The sequence below is a fragment of the Octodon degus genome, unplaced genomic scaffold (genome assembly GCF_000260255.1).
Source record: "Octodon degus isolate 3935 unplaced genomic scaffold, OctDeg1.0 scaffold00025, whole genome shotgun sequence".
In the NCBI taxonomy this organism is placed as follows: domain Eukaryota; kingdom Metazoa; phylum Chordata; class Mammalia; order Rodentia; family Octodontidae; genus Octodon; species Octodon degus.
The window spans coordinates 11,653,444-11,665,398 of NW_004524601.1; the positions used below are offsets into that span (position 1 = coordinate 11,653,444).

The 11,955-nt window shown below is 36.5% G+C and overlaps 1 pseudogene; it reads right to left on the reverse strand.

Moving 5' to 3' along the window:
- Positions 1-3,898: 3,898 nt before the first annotated feature.
- Positions 3,899-4,104, reverse strand: LOC105741837 (annotated as a pseudogene).
- Positions 4,105-11,955: the final 7,851 nt, after the last annotated feature.

The following is an 11,955-nucleotide window of genomic DNA, read 5'->3' on the forward strand; positions in this document are numbered from 1 at the left end:
TTTTGGTTTGAATTTGTTAATGTCAGCAACCAAAATAGCTACCCTTGTTTTTTTTTCTGGTTTCCTGTGGCCTGGAGGATTAATTTCCATCCTTTGACTTTCATCCATGAATTTCCTTTTGAGATAAGTGTGTTTCTTGTGTGCAGCATATTGTTGGATTTTTTTTTTCTTAATCTGCTCTGCTAGTTTGTTTCTTTTGATTGTTGAATTAAAACCATTTACATTGATGGTTATAACCTCTTTTTAAACACTTATTCTGTTTGGTGGTTCCTTTCTGTTGTCCTTGAAGCTGTGGTTATTTCTATCTCTTTCTCAAATATCTTTCAATACTCTTTGTACAGTTGGTGTGGTTGTTATGAATTTCTTCAGTTGTTCTTTGTCATAGAAAGAGCTTATTTTGCCATTGAATTTGATGGATAGTTTTGCAGAGTATATCAGTCTGGGTTGGAAGTTATTTTCTTTCAGGACCTGAAATACTTCACTCCAAACTTTTCTTGATTTGATGGTTTGTACTGAGAAATTTTCCATGTTTCTTATGGGCTTTCCATTGTAGGTGATCTATTTCTTCTAACAGCTGTTTACTATTTTATTCTTTTGCTGAATTTCTAGGATCATTGTTATGTATCAGATGTAGATTTACTTTGATTATGACTATTTGAAGTTCTGCATGCTTCAATTAACTGCACATCAGATTATGTTCTTAAGTTTGAAAAATTTTCTGAAAGTTTCTACAAATAATCATTTTATGCCATTTTTGCTGTCTCCTCCTATTTTATTGACATCTATTATGCTTATATTATTTTTCTTTGTGTCATCTTATAGCTGCTGAATTGTTTTTTCCTGGCTCCTTGTTAGTTTTAAGAGATCTTTCCTTTTACATTTATTGGGTATACCACTGTCTTTGAGGTCTAAAGTCTATCTTCAGTTTCATTCAAGTGGTTTCACCAGCTTTCGATAGAGTTTTAATTTCTTGGATATCTATTTGAATCTATTTCATGCATTATAGTTATTTCCTGCATTGTTCAGTGTTTCCATCGTTTTTCTATTCTCATCTATTTTTGTATCTGTCTTCTTTAGCTGTGCTAAGCAATTCTTTCATAATTGTTGCCATTTCTTTTTACCTGAGAGATTATTTCTAATCTTATTTTTTCTATATCCTCATGGACTTGTTTCTTTACTTCAGTTGCTAGCATTTCAGGAATTTCAAGTGTGAGATTCTAAGTTCTTGTATGTCTTTGTCTCCTGATTTTTTCTAGGTGGGTTGGAGGATTGAAATTACCTTTTGCTTTTGTGTTTTGGTATTTTTGAAGTTCCCAATATTCACCCGGACTTAGCAGTGGTTGGAGAGTGCTGAGCATGTGTCAGTAAGATTTCCACTACAGGGTAGGACTTACCAAGCCTCTCTCTACTAGTGGGGGGAACTGGCCAATACTTGAGTGTAGGTGCTAGATGTTTGCCAAATTCATCAGGGTCCCATGGGGTTGTCCGGAATCCTCCTAAGTTCTTAAAAGGTTTGACCAGTACTAGCACAAACTCTACACCAGCACACTGTGGGCCAAGGGCTGCAGTGCACAAGAATCCCATGGACCACCCAGAGTCCTTCTAAATTCTTAAAGGGTTAGACCAGACACCAGGAAATCTCTGCATCTTTGCATTCTGCACCCGTGGGTCAGATCACAACTGGCCAGAGTTCTGTGGGCATAGAGTGTGGTGGCGCACACCACCACACCCAGTCTCAATTGCTGACTCAGCATATATTTGATTTGCTCTAATTTCACTTTCAGTGCAAATATAACTGGCAAGTATATTTGTGTAACTGACTATAATAATAAATATAATTCTAAAATGTCTATTGCCTCCAAAAATAAATTTTGTCCTCACTATAGGGTGAAGTGTTTATAATGTTTCTACTTGAAATTTTTCTTTACATCTGGGTATGAATTTGCATAAATTACTGCTTTCCTCTGTCCTGAGAGTAGTCTAATCAAGCAGAACTCTGACCAGTTGTGATCTGGAAGTCACCTGGTGCTAATCAATGGACCCATATGATTGGCCCTAATCATGGCTTTTCACAAGTGGACAAATAGCTTTAACATTCAAAGAATTATAAAAGAATCTTATTCAGTTATGGATTATATTGTAGTAGGTATGTGAAACATGAGGCTATATTTTTACTGAAATTCATGATGTTTGTTTCAGGTTTTTTGGCTTCTTCTTCTTCTTCTTCTTCTTCTTCTTCTTCTTCTTCTTCTCCTTCTTCTTCTTCTTTTGTATTTTAGGTAAGAGTCTACAGAGTGTTCAGGGTCTCACTACTGGATCAGACTCATAGTGATCTGCTTATTTGCAGCCTCCCAATAGCTGGGATTACAGGTGTGCACCACCACACCCAGTCTCAATTGCCAGCTCAGTGTGCCCTGGGGGTAGGGCTGGCATGGCAGGCCCAGGGACAGAACCCCTAGCTCCTAGGCCTACTTGAAGGCATTTTAATCTGCTGGGCTACTTGGCCAGCCATTCAGTCTTCAATAGTAGAAGTACTGTGGTAGAACACTAAATCAAAAGACTTTGGAAGATATTTTTCAATATGTTTTTTACAATACTTTGAATACAGGATGTTTGGAACATGCATTGATATTGGGAATTGCAAAATCAATGCCAACACAGCTGCAGTAAACTTGAAAACATTCTCAGTAAAATTGCATTCCACACAGTTGAGGCCAAAACAATGAGTAATCCATGAAAATATGATTAAATATACACACTAGTGATAAATGTTAGGTTGGCTCTATCCAAAAGAAATTTTTTTTAAAAAGGAGCGTATGTCTGTATAGTTCAGTAAAACTTCATACAATTTCACGCAAATGTAATGATAAAGTTCGTGTTGTTGGTGAATGACTTCTTTCACACAATTAGCTATTTTTCATGTGCTCCCTTGTGGTGCATATGTGGGTGTTTTTGTTTTGTTTTTTCACTTGATTACCAAGAAAATTTTACGGACAGATTGCACTTTGTTTATACATCTTCCAATTGATGAACAGTAGAGGTATTCCACATTTTTTTAAACTACTCTAGATAATCCCAGTGTTAGTATTCTTGTACAAGTCTCCATGTAAAAATAAGCTATGATATCTTTTGTTTAATACCTATGAGTGAGGGGCCAGGGAGAAGGCTCAGTAGAATAAGTGCTTCCCTGGTAAGCATAAGGGCCTGAGTTCAATCCCTGGTTCTGAAAACAAAAACAAAAACAAAAACAAAAACAAAAACAAAAACAAAAAAAACTATGAGTGACATTGTGGAGTCTTGGACTAGATAGCTATTTTAAACTTATAAGAAATTTACAGGATTTTCCAAGGTGATTATATCATTTATAGTCCATTTAGAATGCGAAAAAAAAAAAACCCAAATTCTAGTTCCTCCATATATTTGCCTTTACTCTGCACTGGCAAGCTGTTTCATTTATTCTTATTTTAATACATTTGAGTGACATGTGGTGGCTTTTGATTATGTTTTCCTGACATGTCAAAACATCATGTACCTCTTACGTACTTCTTAGCTGAACATTTATGAAGTGTTTAAGTCTTTTGCTTAATTTTTATTGAGTTGTTTTTCATTTTATAATAGTCAAAGTTATATTTTAACATGTCTTTTGCTCTTTCTTCAGATAGCTTCATTACAAATCATTTCTGCAGTCTGTGACTTGCTTTTACAGTACCCTGAAGGTGTTTTTTTTTGGGAGGGGATAGGAAGACAAATTTATTTTGAAATTATTTTAATTTACAAATACGAAACACTTTAAATGGGGAGGAAAAAAAGCAAAAACACAAAGCACAGAGACAAATTTTTACTTCATGAGCTTCTCTACCTCTAAGGTCTCAAGAAGAAAAGCACTTCTCCAAAGTAGTCAGCCACCCACGATGATGTTGCTAATGGAGATGTAGACCAACTTCACAATGAAATCGATGAAGCCCATGGTAGAAGTCCTATTGCTGTTGCCATGGTGATCTTCTGGAATTCTTTCTTGTCTGGTTTGTTGTATCTTTTCACCAGCCAGATAGAGTCCTTCACAACCTGCCGACTAGGATCCACAAGCTTCATCACCTGATCCATGGCTGCCCAGTCTCCTGATAGTCTGCAGGGACATGTAGCCTGAAGGTGTTTTTTTTTTTTTTTTAATGATAAATAAAATTATATATTTTGGGACACCATATGATATATGAATATACTGCATAATGGTCCAATCAATATAAGCATATCTTGTCCTCTACATCACTTTTTAGTAAAAATATTCTAAGTCCTTTTGTCTATACTGTTCACTTATACTCATCTGCTATGCAACAGAACATCATACATAATTTATGGATTAATGTCTGCTGACCAACTTTCCCCTGCCCTCTCTCCCTTCTGCTCTCCCCAGTCTAACATGACCTTCAATGCATGCTGTTAAACGTCCATAAATTCAATTGCTTAGATTCCACATAGGGTTGAGATCATGTGGTATTTGTCTTTTTATGACAGGTTTAGTTCAATCGCCATAAATGATCTCCAATTCCAGCCATACTCCCACAAATGACAGGATATACCCTTTAATAGAAGAATAATATTCAATTCTTGTGTCTATACCACATTTTCTTTACCTGTTCATTGGATGAAGGACACTTAACGTTATTTCCCCTTATCAGCTGTTATGAATAGTATTGTGGTAAATATGAGAGTCCACATGTCTCCTGGATGCATTGATGTCCTTTCCTTTGGATATAAACACAGTTCTAGGATTGCTGGTGATAATGAAATCCTACTTTTAATGTATTGGTGCAACCTCCGCAGTGGTTGCAGTGCTCTACTTTCTCATCAATATTATGTAAAAAGATTGTTTTTCTCCACACCCTCAACAGCACTCATTATCACGGGCCTTTCCAATAAGAGTCACTGTAACTGAAGGTGATAGAATACCTCATTGTGATTTTTCTTTGTACTTCCCTAAGAATCAGTGATGTTGAACATTTTTTTTCATGTGCTTCTTGGCTATCTGTATGCATAACTTTGAAGAAAAGAAGTCTATTTAGATAAATGTAGAGCCGGCCTGATAGCTCAGCAGACTATCAGGTCTGCTATCAGAGTGCAGAGGCTGTAATTCAATCCTCTGCAGGCCGGCCTTGCCAACCCCGCCCCCGGTGCACGAGAGAAGGTGATTGAGACTGGAGGTGGTGGCGCACGCCCATAATCCCAGCTCTTGGGAGGCTGAAAACAGGAGGATCACTACTAGTCCAATCTACGTAGTGAGACCCTGGAGACCCTGGAGACCCTGCCCTACATATAGGGGGAAAAAAAAAGATAGATAAGTCTATTGCCCAAGTTTCATTTGAAAGCTTTTTTGGTACTGAGTTTCTTATGTATACCTGCTTATTAGCCATTCGTTAGATTTAATAGTTTGTGGATATTTCCCTCATTCTATAATTTTTCTTATACTTTGTTGATTGTCTTCTTTGTGACACTGAAGCTTTTTAGTCTGATGAAACTGTGTTCAACTTTCCCTGCTCTTTCCTGTCCTTTTGGGATTTTGATTGAAAATCTGTTATCCATTCTAATGGCTTGAAGTATTGCCCCTATTTTTTTCTATGAGTTCCATAGTTTTGACACTATATTTAAATTTTTAATCAAATTTTAATTGATTTTATATGATGTGAAGCAAGGGTTTGATTTCACTATTTTTCATGTACATACCCCATTTCTCTTGTACTAGTTAATAAAAAATTACTTGATTCCCATGGATAGTGCTTCTTGCACTGTTTTAAATAAAAATGATAAAAGTACACATCTCATCTTGATCCAGACCTTAGAAAATTTTTCATCTTTTCACTATTCAGTATAATGCTAGTGTAACCTTGATATATGCAGACTTCATTGTGCTAAAGTGAATTGCTTCTATTCCTAATTTATTTAAAATTTTTGTCATGTAGGGACATTAAGCTCTATAACTGCTTTTCTGTGTCAGTTATAATTATCCATAATTTCCTGTTCTCATTTCTACTCTTGTGGTGTAACAAATCTACTCCTTAAGTCAGATTCAGTCTGTACGCTCCAGGAGCAAACCCCATTGCATCATGGTGAGGAGTCTTTTTAACACGCATTGAGTTTTGTTTGTTCTTTTTTTTATTGAAGTTTTTCATCTATGTTGACCAAGGCTATGTACCTATAACTTTCTTTTTTGTGCTGTGGCTTTATGCACTTCTAGACACCAGTAAAATGCATATTCTTCAAAAAATGTTCTATCAAATTCGATTAGATTCTGTCAGTTGATAGTGTTCTTGTATATCTTTTCTGATTATCTTGATTCAAAGAGACAATTATTTCTACAAATGTATCTGTGAATTTCTCTGTTTCTAAATATTGTATCAGACCTGTTACATTTACTTTATAATTCTCTTTTGGTGCATATTGTACTTTGCTGTCTTTGTAGACTGATGTTTTTATCATTGACTAATGTGTTTCTGTTTCTTATAATTTTCTTTGTTCCTTATTCTAGTTCACAGGATATTAGTACAGCCAGAGCTGCTTTTTCAACTTAGTATTTTTATGATACATCTTTTTCTATCCTTTCTTCTAATCTATGTTACATTTGAAATGCATTTTGTAGACATTATATAGTTGAGAAGCATCCTAAATACTCTGATAATATGTGTCTTTTACTTAGTGTACCAAGATTGTCTACGATTGGTGTTCAATCCCCTGGCACCACAGGCTGTGCCGACTCCACCCCCGGTGATCTGAGCCACTCACTGAGCCCAGGCATGGTGGCGCATGCCTGTAACCCCAATGCTGGGGAGGCTGAAAACAGGAGGATCACTATGAATCCGAGCTGCGTAGTGAGACCCTGTACCAAATACATAAATTTAAGAAAAGACTATAATTACTGTAATAACTGCTTTTCATGTGAGCTCCAGTAAACACAGAAAAATCGGAGGGAGATGTCATCTTACAACCACTGTGCTGTGGTAGAGATTCTGGCTTCCCATTAGATCTTTTCTGACATCGCTGTACTTGTGGGGGAAGGTGTCACCGCCAGGTAGAAGTAAGATCTCAGGCTTTCTAGTTGGGCTTCGTTGACACTATGGCAAGCTGGGCAACTCTTTATACTTGAAAGTGATGAATGTCCCACCTCCCTGCCTGGCACTGTCCCAGCTGAGGAGTTGGGATACCTATTACAGTTTGGTCAAGTTGGAGATGTAGATCCCCTTTCAGCACTTGCTGTCTAAGTGGAGGTTGGGACACAGCCTTTTCTGTGACATTTGCCTGAATTGGATAAATTTTTTTTGTAGATTGTACCTTCCCTGGTACTTTGGAGGGAGAGAGTGGATCTTTTTTTTGAGGATATTTGTATGGAAGTATGCATGTATGTATAAATGCATATTAATTTTTCTTAGTCATTGCAATGTCCAGGTGCAATTAAAAAAAAAAAAAAACTGAAAGAATTGACAGTTGAGTTTTTTTCCTGAGCCTGAAAGCCAACAAATCTACCCATTTCTTTGAAACCTTGCAAGTTTTCTTGTGATTGTTTTATTAGTAAGGTGCAGGATATGTAGTTTTGCTTAGTGAAGACTAGAATGAAATACAGCATCTGTTTCTTTTTCATGAAATTAGAGATATTTCTATGTATTTCAAATGTGCTTTACTTTTATGCTTAAAGGACTTCAAAAGATCTATGTGAAGTCTGTCTACATCTTTTCCCACTTTTTACATATTTCTTCTTTTTCATCTTTATGTCTGTGATTGATGCAATTTTGTTGCCTAAAACATTCAATACTGTGTTAAATAAAAGTGAATAATTAGCTTCCTTTTCTTATTCCTATTTAATGGAAATGTTATGATATCAACATATATATTTGATAATATATAAGAAGCATCCATTTATTTGTATTTTATTATATTTTTGAATCAATGTTCAATTTTTATCATTTTTAGCTTTTATGGAATAATTAATATAATTTATGTAGCTTTTCCTTGACTTTATCAATATACTATATTACATTAATGGATTTCTTAAATATGGAACCAATTCTTAATTGTTTGACTAAATCTCTCTTGATCATAGTGATTATCTTGTTAGAGTGTTGCTAATTTGAGTTGAATAAATATTAATATGTAATATTAATTGATGATGTTCTGTTTTTCTACATCCTTTACTGAGGAAAGTATCATGTTATTCTTGGTTCATGAAAAAGACTAGAATGTTTTATTTTACTCCCAATTCTCAGAAATAACCTATGGAATTTTGGAATTATTTTTCTATGAGGAGTTGTTAGAACTTCCATGAGGATTCATCTGAGTTTGGTGATTTTATAGATACCGTATTTTATCACTGTCTTCATTTCTTGTATAGAAAGTGTGTGGTGGCTTCAAAAAGAAATCACTTGGGTAGACTGTGTGCATATGTGCCATAATTGTCTTTCCTGTGTGTTTCCATAATGATAGGTGGTTAAAGATGTTTTATGTCAAAGTGAATATAAGTTATAGAAGCAGAATATAAATTTCTTTTTTTTCTCCCTTGGAAGATCAGATACCATCATTAGGTGCTTCGCAAGCTTGCAAACAGGTTGCTATCTGAAGAATTTTCTCATTAGCAAGAGACCATGGCCAGGCCTGCCGGTGCTTCTTCTACCTCTGGATTCTGCTCTGTTATCAGCATTCTGGGTCATGGGAAGAGCACTGGCTTCTCCCACGGGAATCCTGTGTGATGGACACTGGAGGAAATGAGGGAGATGCCCTGTGTCCCAGCCCACTTTGTGGGGTCCTGCTCATGTTGGGACTTCCTAGTGGGCACTGTTCCTGTCTATTTCACATCTATCTTCTATTTTCAACTTCCTGTGTGGTAATCTTTGAGTTTCAGTTTTAGGTACAAAACTGTGCTAAGCCTACAAAGATTATGTAATTAAACTACTGTCCAGACAATACTTTTACCATTTTCTTTCATGTGGTTTTAACCAAGAGTTGTTTTAAAGGAAAAATTTAACATTGAGATTCTGAATTGGAATTGATTTCATGTAAATAATTAGACTTAAAATCAATTATGATTCTAGGGTAAGAGTAGTCCATTATGTAGCAGGACACAATTAATATAAGCATCAATCATTACAAAAAATAGTATAAACAACATCTATCTGTAATTTAGCACCAGTATAAGAAAGGCCTTTGGGTGACTAATCAGATATTACTCTAAGACAGTTAAATGAGAAGTAGAGAATGACATGTTGGTTATTTCTTCCTGATTTAGATAAAGTAGATGTTATAATTTAGACTAAAATGTCCCACAAATACTCAGAGGTAATGCTTTTGAAAAGGCTTGGATTGTGGAGGTGCCATCCTTGTCAGTCATTCTTTGATGAATTCAGAGCTAAATGTGCTGCTAGAGGCTGGGTCCTTGTTGGAGAACGGGAGTCCCTCTGTCTCTGATCCTTCCTCTTTCTCTGCGTCCTAACTGCTGTGATTGAGGGGCCTCCCTTGCCATGTCCTTCTCCACACTCTTTCTGCCACAGAGCCAATCTACCATCTACTAATCCTTCGGAAACTCTGAGCCAAAGTAAACCTCTCCTTTAAACTGGAGGATTTGGAGCTAGGGAGATTGCTTAGTGGTCTAATTGCCTGCCAAGCAAGCACAAGGACCTGAGTTCCAATCCTGCTGGATGCCCAGCCCCACCTGCCCTGAATCTGGGCATGGTGGCACATGTCTATAATCCCAGTGCAAGGGAGGCTGAGACAGGAGGGTCACTATAAGTCTGAACTATATAGTGAGACCCTGTATCAAATTAATTGATTAATTAATTAAAAATAAGTTGGGGGTATTGTATATTTTTCCCAGTGCCAGGAAAGTGGCTAATACGATGTAGAAATAGAATTAGATCAGAACATTAAATTCTTGGCACAAGGCCCGCTTGGGCCTCTGCCTCAATATTTAGGAGCCTCAATCTACTAACTTAAACAACAACAACAAAGATTCCACAAGGATGAAAGATTCATCCGTGATAATTCAGGCACCTGAAGCATTACAGGTTGGGTTTGCTTCTCCAAAACACAGAGATAACGTAAGAAGGGCTTTGCTTTCAGCTGACGGGGCTTACAGTACGCCTTGACTGCAGTATTATGAGGCTTTACTGAATCCATGTCATATTCTGTAAGTAATTTGATTGACTTGCTACTTTCCGGGGCATCGTGATGTTCTCTGCCATTATAGATGCTATCTTAAATGGCCCATGGCGGCACAGTCTGTAAGCGTCTCAGATGTAATGGGATGCAATCCTAGGAAACTATTGGCTTTGTCTAGCCTTACAAATTTATTTGCATTAGTTTCATTCATTTTCCTTCTATATAAATGGTCACATTCATTATTATTTTCCATTGTATATTTCTCTGCCTACTTATTCCTTAATATTATCAGCTCTCTTTTTATATTTTTTACTGAGAATTTAGTTTTGCTTTTAGAATGAAAGCATTTTTTCTTTTCAAATATAAATTAATTCCATTCACCTATGTTGAAGTGACCAAACATGTAGGCTCATTATGCTCCTTTAAATTGTACTTTCATAGGCATCATGGCATATTTCTCTGCATCTTCCTTTGTCTTTGTTCTAACACAACTTTTGTCTTTGTTTATATTCTTTCTTTACATACCCATATCCTTCTCTTTTTCTTTAAATGTACGCTAACTTCTTGGCTAGTTTCTGATGATATGGGTTAAATTCCGGTCTGGCTATGCAATTATCAAAGAGATACTATATTATCGTTCTTCTCCTTCAGTACTGGATAGTTGTTTTAATTAGTTTTATTATTCTAGACTATTAGTCTAGACTATTTAGAAATCACACATCATGCTGTCCTCTTCATCCTCATATGTATCACAGTTGAATGTCTGTAGTTTATTGTTTTAGGTGCTTACCTGAGGCCTCTTCTCACCTCTGACCTCAGCTCTATGAGTCTCTCATCACTTGCTGCCCTTTACCCTGGCTGGTTTTCTGTCTGCTCTTTGATCATCTCTAAGCCCAATGTTACTGTCGCTATAAGAGCTGTGGCTTAATATCTTCATGTTGTTTATAACTTGCTGAAATAATCGTGCTGGATAATTCATCTTCATAAAGTACAGTATGTTCTATCAAATCTGTATAACTCCTAGATCTTAGTACATTAACAGTCATAACTTTGAAAGTATTTGTTGGCTAAATAAATGAAAAACTTGGATCAGTTTAATATCAGCATTTATTATCCATCTCATAATTTCCTTTTCAGAAGTCATTGCCAATATAAGAGGACGGTCATGTATCTCTGGCATTTTTTAAAACTGTAGATAACACAAATCTCTCCTATTGCAGAGAATGCCTCAACCTTTAGAATTATCACCTTTCTTGGCCACTGTTGTTTGAAGGACAATCACAGTATCATATAAATCAGACAAATTATGGTCTTACAGCATATTTTAGTCACTGAAACACTGAAAAGAAATGAGACGGCATCCAGTGAGAGAAGCTTATACATCATATTGTCATCTTTTTTCCATTATTGCATCGCTCTTCACTTTTTGATTCCTTATGTACACATAATAAAAATCAGTTATAATTTGAGAAATGTAGAGGTGGAGCACTGATACGAAAGCAGGCATGTTAGCTGCAGAGGAAATAGGAACAAAGCCACAGCCTGATCAGTCTGTTCTCTGCAAAGAACACGGGAAGGAATGGATCATCCGTTGTCTCGGTCAGCAAACTGTGAAGTGGCTACAGCAGCATTGAAGTGTTTCTGGAAATAAACAGAAAATGTGTTTGCCCAAAAGAAAATTCAAATCCAAGGGCCAGAGAGATAGCTCAGCAGATGAAGCACCTGCTTAGGTAAGCACTGGGGTTCGATCCCCCGGCCCACATGCTGCACCAAGTGTCTGGATGTGGTGGCACACGCCTATAATCACAATGCTTGGCAGAC